The sequence below is a fragment of the Eschscholzia californica genome, unplaced genomic scaffold, assembly GCF_041429995.1.
Source record: "Eschscholzia californica isolate CP2 unplaced genomic scaffold, dmEscCali1.0.p SCAF_1, whole genome shotgun sequence".
Lineage (NCBI taxonomy): Eukaryota > Viridiplantae > Streptophyta > Magnoliopsida > Ranunculales > Papaveraceae > Eschscholzia > Eschscholzia californica.
In genome coordinates this window covers 77,105,640-77,119,990 of record NW_028238198.1, presented here as the reverse complement: position 1 = coordinate 77,119,990, position 14,351 = coordinate 77,105,640, and the positions used below count along the sequence as shown (strand labels likewise).

General features: G+C 39.4%; 1 pseudogene; it reads left to right on the top strand.

Moving 5' to 3' along the window:
* Positions 1 to 14,351, top strand: part of LOC147569364 (cellulose synthase-like protein G3) — a 43,920-nt pseudogene that overhangs the window by 9,984 nt on the left and 19,585 nt on the right.

Here is a 14,351-nt window from a genome sequence, read left to right as displayed (position 1 = left end):
TGTGGTAGAGTCTGCTACAGTAGTCTGCTTTGAGCTCTTCCAGCTTACTGCTCCTCCGTTTAGACAAAAAACATAACCCGACTGCGATCGGAAATCATCTCTGTCCGTTTGGAAGCTCGCATCCACATGGCCTTCCACGATTAGTTCGTCTTTCCCGCCATACACCAAGAAGTGATCCTTAGTCCTTCTCAAGTACTTCAGGATATTTTTGGCTGCGGTCCAGTGTTTCTCCCCTGGATTAGATTGGTAACGACTACACATGCTCAGAGCATATGAGACGTCTGGGCGAGTGCAGACCATGGCGTACATGATAGATCCTATTGCCGAAGCATAAGGCACCTTCTTCATGTGTGCTAGCTCATCAGGATCTCGGGGACACTGAGTCTTGCTAAGCGTCGTACCATGTGTCATGGGTAGGAATCCTCTCTTAGAGTCTTCCATCTTGAACCTCCCAAGAACCTTATCTATATAAGTCTCTTGACTAAGTCCAATCATCCTCCTTGATCTATCTCTATAGATCTTGATGCCCAATATATATTCTGCATCTCCTAGGTCTTTCATTGAAAAACACTTCCTAAGCCACTCTTTCACGGAGTCAAGCATAGGAATGTCATTCCCAACGATCAGTATGTCATCTACATACAGGACCAAGAAAACTAGGTTGCTCCCACTAACCTTCTTGTATACACAAGATTCCTCTTCATTCTTCAGAAAACCAAACTCTTTGATTTTCTCGTCGAATCGAAGATTCCAGCTCCGACTTGCTTGCTTCAACTCGTAGATGGACCTTTGAAGCTTGCAAACCTTTCCAGCATTCCCGGAATCCTCAAAACCCTCAGGCTGTGTCATGTACACATCCTCTTCCAGTTTACCGTTCAGGAAGGCGGTTTTGACATCCATTTGCCAAATCTCATAATCATAATGAGCTGCAATTGCTAGAATAATCCTAATGGACTTAAGCATCGCGACAGGGGAAAAGGTTTCTTCGTAGTCTATACCCTGGACTTGTCTGTAACCTTTTGCCACCAGTCTAGCTTTGAAAACGCTCACGTTTCCATCCTTGTCTGTTTTCATCTTGAAAATCCATTTGCATCCTATGGGTTTTACTCCATCGGGCAAATCAACCAAGTTCCAAACTTGATTCTCAGACATGGATTCCATTTTGGATTTCATGGCTCCCAGCCATTTTTCGGAGTCTGGGCTCGTCATAGCTTCTTCGTAGGTGCTGGGTTCGTTATCCTCTACCAACAACAACTCTTGTCGTTGCGATAACTCAATCAGCCTTGCGGACCTACGCGGGGCTTGAACAACAGGTGAGACACTCTCAACTCCTTGAAGGTTCTCCTGCGAATCACATTCGCTTTGCGCGGGAGGATCTCCGAGATCTACCATCTCATCCCCTCTTTCCTCTTCTATCGGCTCATAATAGTTAGGAATCGCGACTTCTATGTGCTTATCACTTTAGCACTAACTTTGCCGGTTGCAACTGCCTCTGTTGAAAGAGCTTTTTCAGCTGTGAAGCTAGTTAAAACACGCTTAAAAAACAGGATGAGTGATGCGTGGTTAAATGATAGTTTAGTAGTCTTTATTGAAATTGACAATGAGTCGATTATGAGAACATTTCAAAATATGAACTCACGTAGGGGTCAATTACGTTTGTAATCGTTGATGTATCAATATAATTAATGAATATAAGTATTTTATTAATTATTGTGTTTGTAAAAAAAAAATATTTAGGTATATAAATCCGCACCCCTAAGTGAAAATCCTGGATCCGTCCCTGCCAGTGTTGTGTTGTTTATAATGACAATATTCTTTATACAACTATGTCGGTGATATTTGTAATAGGGTAGCATGTACAGTTATGAGTTTAGACCCAATTTTTTGCCACTAAAACTCTGGATGGGAGATAAATGAAATGGGTATATGACATCACTTTGAAGAAGTGATTTGGATGGGAGATCAATGAAATGGGTATATGACATCACTTTGAAGAAGTGATTGAACCATGGTGTTTTATGGGAATGGAGGTTTAACATAAAATGATTCTTGACTTGCATCTGCAATAAACACAAAAATGCTCTATAAGAATCCAGAGACATAGTATAGAGAGAAATTGAATACAACTTCAGTAAACTCTTGAGGTTATCTTTCACCATCTTTACTAGTACTGGTATGAATCAAAAAAATTTAATAGAAGATTATGAAGACTTTTGAGGTTATCTTTCACCATCTATAGTAGTACTGGTATGAATCAAAAAAAATTAATAAAAGATTATGAAGAACATAAGAATCTTCTCTCTCTGCAAGACATTTGGGGTTTTTGGAGTGGGTTTAGTAATATATGCAGTGAAATCAAATGAAGGTTTTTTGGGAGGTGTGTTGGAATGAGATGACTAATTAAAGTTGAAGCTGAAAACTAGAGAGAGAAAGTGATGAGAGGGAAAGTGACGAGAGAGAGGGAGTCAAAGATGGGAGGCTTACGAATTACGAGAAAAAAGATGGTAGATTTTTCTAAAAAGAAAGTTTTTCTCTGGTAGAAGGTGGGTAATAAGTTTCTCCATTTTTTGAGGAAAAATGGGAAAAAGTAGTCACGTGACAATATATCTCTTTTTCCCTGTTTTGTCTATCAAACACGATAAAAATTCTATTTTAGAGAAAAAGTTTCTCTTCTCTCCGAGAAAATCTCCTATCAAACAGACCTAGATGCCGATTGGGCTGGCTCACCCGATGATAGAAATCGACTACTGGATCGTGTGTATTTCTTGGACCTAATTTCATCATCTGGACATCAAAGACACAACCAACTGTTGCTCGTTCATCCACTGAAGCAGAATATCGAGGTGTTGCCTACACCAGTGCAGAAATTAGATGGTTGCAAAATCTATTACAGGAATTGGGTATTTCTTCTTCTTCTCCACCACTAATATACTGTGACAACATCAGTGCAACTTACCTCACAATAAATCCTATTCTTCATTCCAAAACTAAACACGCAGCAATCGATTTCTTCTTTGTTCGTGAACAAGTGAAATCAGGAAAGTTGAGGGTCCATTATCTGCCTGGAGATGACCAAATCGCAGACATTTTCACCAAGGGTCTCTCTTCTTCAAGATTCAAAGATCTCAAAATCAAGCTCTCACTAGTTTCCTCCCGTTCGGCTTGAGGGGGGTGTTAATGTGTATTTTCATGTTTTGGTGTAAATGTCATTTTCCCTTTTACTCAGGGTTACTTTTGTAAATGTACTCCTCACTAGTTTCCTCCCGTTCGGCTTGAGGGGGGTGTTAATGTGTATTTTCATGTTTTGGTGTAAATGTCATTTTCCCTTTTACTCAGGGTTACTTTTGTAAATGTACTCCTCATCATCTTCTATATATACAACTGATGCCCTACACTTGAGGGTATCCTGATTTCCCTAACTTTCACTAAGTACCACCACCCCCTATTTCACCAACCCAACCACCCAGCTCTATTTATAGAAAGGAATAGAGCTTGGCATGGAAAGCTCCACTAACGGAGCCTCCAAGCTCCATCTCCATCTTTCCTATACCTCAATTAATGAAAGCTCTACGAATAGATGTTCATAGAGAACACACTAAAAGAACATAAATGAAGGAGCTCCTCAAAGAGAAGAGCTCCTCAGAGAGAAGAGCTCTTCACCATTTTCAGAAAGAGAGGAGAGAGAAGAGAAAACAGAGAATAAGATAGAGAAAAGAGAACAACAATATTTTCTATCCCTGGATCATTAGTTTTTGCTCATCTGACAAGTAAAAAGAATCAATATTTGACTAGCACTGTTAAAAATAATATTGCGAAGATGCTTTTAGACAATCTTTATATACAATCAATGTACAAAAATACTTTTTTTTCTTCTATATTATTTCTTCTATCTATCTGCAGACGCGGAATCGGACAACGTTAAATTTTAAGGTAATGTGGGATTTTTAGGCCATGCTTTTGGAGAATAAAGAAAAATCTTCGGATAATAAAGAATTAGTCAATAAATATTAATTTAGAAGGCATATTCTTCTTTTATCCGGAAATTGACTTGATCAAACAGTGCCCCTAATTTTCATCCTCTCTCCCTCTCTCTCTCTCTCTCTCGCGTTGTCTCTCTTTCTCACTGATTATCTCTCTGTCGTTCTCACTCTGGATCTTTCTCTCTTTCGTTGTAGATCACTGACATCTCTCTCGCCGTAGACATATCTTTATGTATATTAGGTTATCTTTCTCTTTTTCTCTCGCGCAACCTTTATCTTTCTCTTGCGCAGTCTTTATCTCCCTTTCTCACAGTCTATATCTCTCCCCCTCTCTCTTGCGGTCTAACAAATATCTTTGTGGAGATCACAGAGTTCGTGCCCACGAAACGTTTTATAGCCACGAAATGGTCAGGGTCACGAAACGTTTTTTGGCCAAAAATGTTTCGTGGCCACGAAATCCTCGGAGAGTTCACCAGAAACCCTCCTCGAGGTCTAGATTCAGCGAAGGGAACACTTTCCTTCGGCGAACAGTGTCTGTGAGAGAAAGATCGAGAAATAATGATTGGCTGAGAGATAAACAGTGAGAGAACAAGAGACACAAATAGTGAAAGCAATAGAGAAAGATAGTGAGGGAGCGGGAGAAACCCAGAGAGAGGGTAGCAACGAGTGAGAGAAGAGAAGAGAAAAGAGCGAAAAGTGGTAACGATGGTCGCAATGGTGGTGGTGGGAAGTTGTGGTGGTGTGATAAAAAATATGAAGATAAGGGGCAATGTTTGATGAAGTTAATTATTGGGTTAAAAAATAATATGCCCTTAAAAATATATAAAAAAAAATATGGATTCCCTAGAAAATTTATTCCCCGTACATTATTCTTTATGCCCTAAAACCGCGACCTTTTTTTAATATTTCACAAAAATGGTACTTTTATTAGGTTAATTCTATTTTGGCTTTCTAAAGACGGCAAACTTACTCTCCTCGAGAGAGAAAAGGTAACCCCTAAAAAAGAATGTAAGGTAACTAAATTATGCATAGTCATACTTCATTTCTGATTTTAGATTATACAAGATGAAAAAGATCAGGTCATGTTAGGCGTCGGTTTGTACACGTGGAACTAATTTGTCTGGAATCTACTTGATAAAAGAGTAGGTTTTATTTGTTTTTTGGTATAAATTACAATAATCATTACAAGGTACTGATACATCATTAAGATGTAATAAGCAACATAACCGTCTGAAATTGAACATCTTAACTACTGAGTTTAAAGTCCATCTAAACTAGCTTAACACCTATCTAAACTTTCTTTTATTTATACCGACAATAATTAATAGATTTTGGATTTACAGTTCTACGTCTCACAGCGAACTTGGGACTCTGACTTGGAGAGCAGATGATCAACTACTAGAACAAGAGACAGTGGACAGTAGTAGGCCTGATTGGCCATTGAAAAAAAATATCCCTAATTGATCATTAATGGGGAATTGGGGATGGGCCTAAATTCCCTAGCCTAAATGTTCCCACGTGCGGCTTCCTTCAAATTGCTTATATATTTCCTCACTCATTTCTGCTCAACCCTATCTTCTGTGTTAGGGATACAGAGAGAGTGGGTTAACAGATAAATCCACCATGGACACTTCCTCTTCTTCTTCTACTCCTCTTCACACGCTTAAAGTCCTTCCTTTCCGCGACATTTAATCGTATATTTGCCCTAGTTTACATGTGTGGTATTATCTCTCTATTCTTCTACCACTTCCTCACTCTCTTCCACAGGGCCGTGCTTGAGAATTTGGGGGCCCAGTGCGAAATTCAAATCTGGGCCCATCGAACGATAAAAGATTTACAAGAAAAAATTAATTATGGTTATTTTCCTAATAGCCCCCAACTTTGTGACCAGCTTCTCGCTTGGCCCCCTAAATTAGCAAAAATACCCATATGGCCCCCTATTTCCGTTATCTTTAACTTTCCGTTACTCTCTCTCCTCCATCTCATTTTCTCTCTCTGCCACATCATTTCAGCACGCCACCTCATCGTCTTCTCCGGCAAGTCGCCGGCCGGCCAATTTTCCGGCCGGCGACTTTCAAAAATATTCATTTTTTATTTATTTTCTCTCTCCTCTCTCTCTAATTTTTTTTTTATCTCTACACACTCCGGCGAAGGGTTTCCCTTCGCCGAAGTACCTCGATCTGTTCAAGGAACAGACCTTGAAGGTCTGCTCCTTGAACAGATCTCGGTATGTTCAAGGAACAGACCTTGAAGGTCTGCTCCTTGAACAGATCTCGGTATGTTCAAGGAACAGATCTCGGTCTGTTCTTTGAACAGATCACGGTCTGTTCTTGAACAGACCTACTCCGGCGAAGGTCTCCTTCGCCGGAGTAATTTTAGAGAGAGAGAGAGGAAGAGAGAAAAAAAAAAATTTAGTTTGAAGGTCGCCGGCCGGAAATTTGACCGGCCGGCGACCTCTGCCGGAGAAGGTGATGAGGTGGCGTAACAGATGGTGTGGTGTGAGTTGGCAGAGAGAGAAAATGAGATGGAGGAGAGAGAGTGACGGTAAGTTAAAATTAACGGAAATAGGGGGCCATATGGGTATTTTTGCTAATTTAGGGGGCCAAGCGGGAAGCTGGTCACAAAGTTGGGGGCTATTAGGAAAATAACCCTAAAATAAAAGACAAAATTATGAAGAAAGTAATCGTAGGAATTTTTTTTTTTAAATTTCATTTTTATAAAAAATCTCGTCTAAGAATCTACAATCACTTGTGAGAAAATATATTGATTTATTTTATCTTAGATCAAAAATTTATACTACAAACAACATAGAAATTTTAAATTTTCATAGAATATTTGGATCCTAATATGGCATCAAAATTATGAAACTTATCAAATATTTAGTTTATACAAAGACTTTTAGTGGCCATGGCTAACTTAAAATGATAGTGGTACAACGCATAGTTTAAAATCTAAAGACGAACTTTGAATATAGTAACTTTCGTATCATTATTTTCATATATATTTACAGTTTTACATATTGTTGGGATATAAAAAAATAAATAGATTTCAATTTTCTAAAAACCATTCAAATTAGACAAGAGATGTACTCAAAATAAAAAATAGTTAAGAAAGGATGGGACGGAGTGGAAATACGGGTTGACTTAACATTACCCTCAACTCATAAAAACAACAGGATAAAATCGAATCATATGGACTCCATGTGATTCGAACTCAGGTTGGTTTTGCGAAACATTTCACACCTAACCAGGAGAGCGCACAGTGTTATGTGATATGTTTGTATCTCACACTATGTTATTTGCTCATAGACTAGGCCAATAGTGAAAGTGGGCCCCTTGTGGTGGGGGGCCAGTGCGGGCGCCCTGCCCGCACCCCCCACCATACGGCCTTGCTCTTCCACTCCACCACAACTACCACCATTTTTCTTCACCTCACTTTCATACTTTCCGATGTAATACTAACTTTCATGTGGGCCACCACTCAATCCTTCCGTATGCATCCCGTTACTCGCCACGTTCACCCAGAAAACCTATCAAAAGTGGTTTCGAGCGATCATGATTATCCGAAGCTAGACGTGTTCATATGCACAGCTGATCTAGGGGTGGGAATCGGTCCGGACCGGTCGGTACCGGACGTGTTCATAAATTTACTTAATTGAGGACTTTATTTTTATTACCACAAACAAAATTACTTACAAATGGAGATGTTTAACCAAGAAACCAAAAGTAAATATAAAAAAGAAAAAACACAGTTGATCATCATTTGACACGATATAATTAAGCCATGCACTAATGTTTGGTCTTCCAGAGGACTATAAGACTATAGACAACGATCATCATATATTCATGTCCAAAATTCAACGGTCAACTTCTAAAAATGAGGACAGTTTAGTCGGTCAACCTATTCGATCACTCGTACCGGTCGGTTAGCGGTCGGTCCTTCGACATAGAATTTTGACCGTGACCGTCCGCCAATTCTTTCGGGCCGGTCGGACACTGACCGTTATGACCATCGGGTGCCCATGGACGCATTTTATCTCGGTCGAACAGGTCGGATAGCGGCCTTCCGGATCTTTTTCCCACCCCTAAGCTGATCCATATAAAGGACCACCCATGGGTGTAGTTAACACAGCTTTATCGGTCATGGCTTATGACTATCCGCCCGATAAGATATCGGTATACGTATTTGACGATGGAGGATCAGAGTTGACTCTATTTGCTTTCTTGGAAGCTTCAAAGTTTGCTACTCACTGGTTACCTTGCTGTAAGAAGAACAGGATAGAAGATAGATCCCCTGAGGCGCACTTTAGCTCTGTCCGTGCTAATAAGTCAGCTGAAGTTGACCAGCTTAAGGTACAAAATAGATTACATAATTGCTTGTTCATGATTTGTCATGTATGGGAGCTTGTTTTTAAGTTGATAACCTATGTCGACTAACGTCAATAACACCCACAATCTAATTGGTTCTCAAGTGTAGGTTAACCAAACGCCCCAAAAATTTTTATTTTTCAAATTCGTATTCAGAAAGATGTTCGAGTGACTAAAATCTGTTGTAAGAACACTAATCTTGAAATTCTGAATATGTTTCGAATCCTTGATTACGAGCAAAACTATAAAGAATGGTCATTCTGAAATGTTTAGATAACATTTTTTCCAACTTTTTTCTACAAAAAATCTATCCAAAAAGACTAAAAAAAAAAGAAAAAATATATAAAATTACTAACTCAATGTTTTTTTTTATGAAAGAACATTGCATTAAAACAAACAAGCGTACTACAAACATAAAAGCAAAAGAAAGCTGCCCCTTACAATCGTACTACAGAAACTACTAAAGTAAAGTCGACACAAAAGACGGTACTGAATTCCATTCTTTCCTTTCTCCATATCTTCTTCCCCATTTCGCTATCGCATCAGCTAGAGCGTTGCCTTCCCTTGGAACGTAAGTGAACTTGATTCCTTCGAAATTGTTTTTAAGGGATTGAATTTGTTGTATCATCTTCCTAGATTGCAAGTGTAGAGCAATATTATGACCATTCAGGTGATTGATGAGAGCTTGGTTATCACTTTCTATATGAGCATGAGAGATATTTAATTGTATCGCCCATTGCATACTTGTAAGAATAGCTAATCCTTCACATTCTTCCGCATGTTGGCTACGAACTGAATTTGCTGCTGCTATAATGAAATTCGATTCTTCATCTCTGATAATGCATCCTATTCCGGCTGGTTCTGTAACTTTCGTGAACGAGGCGTCAACGTTCAACTTTAAATATGGTGTCGATGGAGGTCTCCATTTTTGTTTCTTCTTAGTTTTCCTGCAGATGTTATTGGTGACCTTCTCAAACTTGAGAGGAGTTATAGTCGCATTATTAATTTGTTCTATGATGTGTCGAGGATTTTTTTTTGTTCGTATTAAAACAATTATCACATCTAGCTTTCCAAATGTACCATAGTATTTTGGCATATTGGTTGGTAGTATCTTCATTAAGTGTTTTCCATTGTATGATCCATTGATTAGTCGAGCTAATCTGTTCTGTTCTCACATTATAGTTGAACCAAATTGCTTTAGCAAACGTGCAGTGCAGTAGCACATGGTCTAGAGTTTCGATTTCATCACAAATAATACAGGAGAATTGATCGCCAATGAATTTGCCAATTTTCTCTTTGACAGGTAGACTATTAGTACAGCATTTCCAGAGGAACATCTTTACCCGTGGTATTATATTCAAGTTCCATATAAATTTCCATTCAAGATTGTCCTGCATCACATTCATATGTTCCGTTCTTAAGTAAAAATACATAGATTTTATCGTGAAATTACCTGATTTGGTGAGTATCCATATCGGTGTATCTTCCTGGTTATTCTGGAGGTTTATGCTGAGGATTGCGCTGCATATTTCATCATTAAAACATTGTTGTAGCATCTGTACATTCCAATTGTTATTAATAATAAGTTGTGCCACCCATTTGATGTTGGACCCTGTATGGTTGGTTATGGGAGGGGGGTGGTTTGGTATCCAGTAATCACTCCAAACGTTAATATTAGTCCCTGTATTAATATTCCAGAATATAAGACTATTCGTATTAGCATAATGTTTGATTATAGATTTCCAAGGCCAAGAATGGGTTGTTTTGGGGGGAGTGGGCCAATGGGTTTTAGGAAAGTATTTGCTTTTGAGCACTCTGACCCAAATGGCTTTAGGGTTATTAATAATACGCCAGATGATTTTACTGAGAAAGGCCAAATTATCAAGATGAGGGAGGCGTAACCCTAGCCCGCCCAGTTTCTTAGGTTTGCAAATAGCCGACCAGTTTATAGTATGGAAAGTTTTGGATTTTCCCCACCAGAAAGTCCTTTGGAGGGACTCAATGCTGTTACATATGCCCTTAGGGATGGCAAAGCACTGCATTTGGTATCGGGGAACGGCCGCTGCGATAGTTGAAATGACTACCGAACGACCAGCTTGAGAGAGAAGATTGGATTGCCACTTGGCTAGTTTGTTTTTAATTTGGTTGAGAATGGGTTGAAAGATAGATTTTTTGTTTTTACCAATGAACAGATTCGTACCAAGATATTTGTCACACGTCGAGGATTGATGAGCTTTAAGCTCACGGATAATCATCCGTTTGAATTTTGGATGAGAGTTCTTGGAAAAGAAGATGTTGGATTTGGAATAATTAATCATCTGACCAGACGCCTCACTAAATTCTTTAAGAATTATCTTGAGGTTGTGGATGTTGTCGAGAGAATTTTGACCAAAAATAATACAGTCATCGGCAAAGAGAAGATGATTGATGATGAGCTCCGAGTTAGCGATTGGGAAGCCGATGAAATGGTGAGGACTGTTATTCTTGTCTAGTAGTCGGCTTAGACCTTCCATAGCGATAGCGAAAAGGAAGGGCGAAAGTGGATCTCCCTGACGAATCCCCCTGCTAACATTAAAAGTGCTCCCGGGTCGCCCATTGATCAGAACTGCCATGGAACTAGAATTGAGACAGGTACAGACAAGTCTGATCCATCCGGGGTTAAAGCCCATCAGACGCATAATATGCTCTAGATAATGCCATTCAATCCTATCAAAAGCTTTGGACATATCCAGCTTGAGACCAAAATAGCTTTTCGCTCCTTTGGTCTTTTTGAAGGAATGAATTAGCTCCTGGCTAATCATGATATTGTCAGTGATTTGCCTTCCCGGAACATAGGCGGCTTGGCACGGGGAGATGATATCAGCCAGAGTATGCTTGAGTCTATTAGCAAGGATTTTAGTGATGATTTTGTAAGTCGTGTTCAGGAGACTGATTGGCCTATAATCAGCTAGAGTTTGAGGAGTTTTGGTTTTAGGGATAAGGCAGATGTGAGTGTGATTAGACATCTCAGGGAGGGTAGCTTCTCTAAAGAAAACAAAAACCATCTTATTAAGATCCTCCTTAACTGTATCCCAGTTAGCTTGATAGAAAAGCGGAGGATATCCGTCTGGCCCAGGAGCAGCTCCAGATTTTAAAGAGAAAGTAGCCTTACGGATTTCATCCAACTCTGGGATCGCAGTGAGAGTATCATTTTGGGTTTGGGTTATCTGAGGGTTGAAACACTCAATGAGATTATTAGAAAGGGTGGAGCCCGCAGAAGTCGAAATATTCTGGAGGTGATTAACAAAGACATTGGCTATTTCAGCGTCATCATACGTCCACGTGTTATCCTCCAGCTTAATGGAGTGAATTTGGTTTTTCCGATTTCTCGTAGTGGCTTTAGCATGAAAGTACTGGGTATTGCGATCGCCAAGATTAATGTTAGCTACTCTCGATTTTTCTTTCCACATGCTTTCCTGTTGAAGAAGCAGTGTTTCAATCTCAGCGAAAGTATCTTTAAATTGATCAGCATTGTGAATGAATTGGAGTTGCTGGGTGAGGCTTTTTATTTTGTTTTCAATGTGACCAAAAATCTCTTTATTCCACTTAGAGAGCTTAATGGCCAGAGAATTAAGTTTGGTTTGAATCTGACTAGGGAGAGAACTCCAGTTAGTTTTGATGAATTGAGCACAATTAGGATGGGACATCCAGGTGCGAATGAATTTGAACGGTTTACGCCCCAGATTGGATTTAGGTTTGGTGGAGAGAAAAATGGGGTTATGATCCGAACCTAGAGTAGGCAGATGTGTGAGTTTAGAGTTAGGATAATGGGTAAGCCAGGAGTAGTTCACTAAAGCCCTATCCAGTCTCTCTTGAATAAAGTTACCATTAAACTGTTTATTGGTCCAGGTAAAAGGATTTCCCACATAGCCTACATCATGAAGTCCCAAATTATTAATATTCTGCTTATTAAAGTCAATAGAGCTCTGCTGCACTTCTTTGCCACCTAGCTTTTCAGACTGGTCAAAAACACAATTTAAGTCTCCTATAACTAGCCAGGGTTTATGGGTGTCAGGGGCTAACTGGGCTAAGATCTCCCAGGGGTTGGTTTTATCCTTACTGTACGGGCTTCCATAGAAGCCTGTTATATAAAACATGTTATCCTTGTCAATCAAGGAACCTTGCACGTGAATCATGTTGTTGTCAGAGTAAAGAACTTGGATATCAAAGTGAGGTGACCAATACAGGGCTAGACCACCAGCTTTATTGATCGGGTCAATAACATGCTTGTCATAAATGCTATTCAAATTCAGAAGTTTATCAAGATTAGTGTTAATACATTTTGTTTCCGAAAGAAAAAAGAAAGTCAGGATTATGCTCTTTTATTAGGCCACTAAGATGTTTACGATTGGCAAAGTTCCCACACCCGCGGACATTCCAAGCTAGAATGGATGGCTCCATCAAGAGACTAGACCTACCTGCGTCGGCCAAGCCCTAACTAAGAATAGGAGGGCACCACCAAGGAGAAAATCTCCCAAAAATCACAGCCCACCTAGAGAAGAGAGAAGGGTCCCCTTAAAGGAACACACCGCTAGAACGTCCAAGGGTGCCTCACTGGCCACCCCTAATCGAACCTAAACCCGAAACCCACCAAAGAGGACACCCACAAAATAGGCCCTAAGCTCTGTCAATTCCACTGAAAGAACACAAACTACTAGAAGTGGTAGTAAAGGAAATTAAAAGACAAATATCTTAATATTCTACTACTTTCATGGCAAAGGCCAATAACCAAGGGCATGAGAGCAGGGTAACTAAACAGGGGGATTCAACATATGGGTGCAGAGAAAAAAGAAAGAGGGAAGATGATATTACTATCAGAATTTATACGTTTAAATCAACCCTAATAGCATCCTACAAATAAATAATAACTTTTTGAAAAGAAAATAATAACCAGAACAACAAGTGAAATATAAGAACTCATACCAACAGTAATATTAAAGAGATTAGCTAGATACTAATTATAAGAGCCAATAATATGCACAAAATATAGAAAGGTTAGAGGAACTCCCCTTGCATGCAGGTGGTGTTGCTTGCTGATGTATGCTTCCTCTCCTATGCTTCCTCTCCTATGTGTGCTTCGATGAGAATGAGGAAATGAAAGAAACCCTCAATCAGCCGATAGGGTTAAGTAGTGTTGAAATCAAAATCTAGATCTAGGCAGAATGAAATAGATGGAAGAAGGTTGGCTACTATTAGGTGGTGAAAATAGATAGTTGATCCTAGTGATGATACTTGGGTGAGAAGAATTGTTGGGTGGATGTTGAATTTGGTCGAGAAAATTGGGGTAACTTTGCTGAATAAAAACTAGATGATTTGTTGTTGGTGGAAGAGGGTGGATTACTTGTAATATTGATGTATAGTTAATAAGGAGCTCCTAGATTTATGATTTGGGTGAGAAAGGAAGATTTAGTCTGGGAATTGAGTATTATTTTAGGCGTGGATGTTAGGGTTTGGGTGGAAAGGGGGGAGAAGCTTCTCTCTCCTCAAAAAACCCTCTTCCTGCTCTAACCACTAACTCATTGTTACCCTATTACAATTGATTATTAGGCAATCTCATAAAACTTTTGATTGACTTGACAGCCATTTTGGTCCGCAGGATAACCACTATTTTTTTAAGACAAATCCGAAACATGGATTCCAAATTGCAAGTTGTTACAGAGATGTTTTGGCTAGGAGAACCACTATCAATCTTCAAGAAATAATTCTTTCCTATTGATAACCGCATTTTGAAAATTATTGCTTTTTGAAAGATTAAAATAGGTTTCGGTGACCTGCGCCACAAGTGGGTGAACAAAAGCGGTAAAGTTTCACTCACTTGGTTGACCGTTATCATCGTCGGTCGTTAGATTTTTTATCTAGATCCTAGATTACATCAAAGTACTGATTGGTCGATTATTTGCTGTTGACTACGCACTGGGAAAAGACAGAAAGATTCCGTAGATCCGGGAGTTGAATAATCAAACTA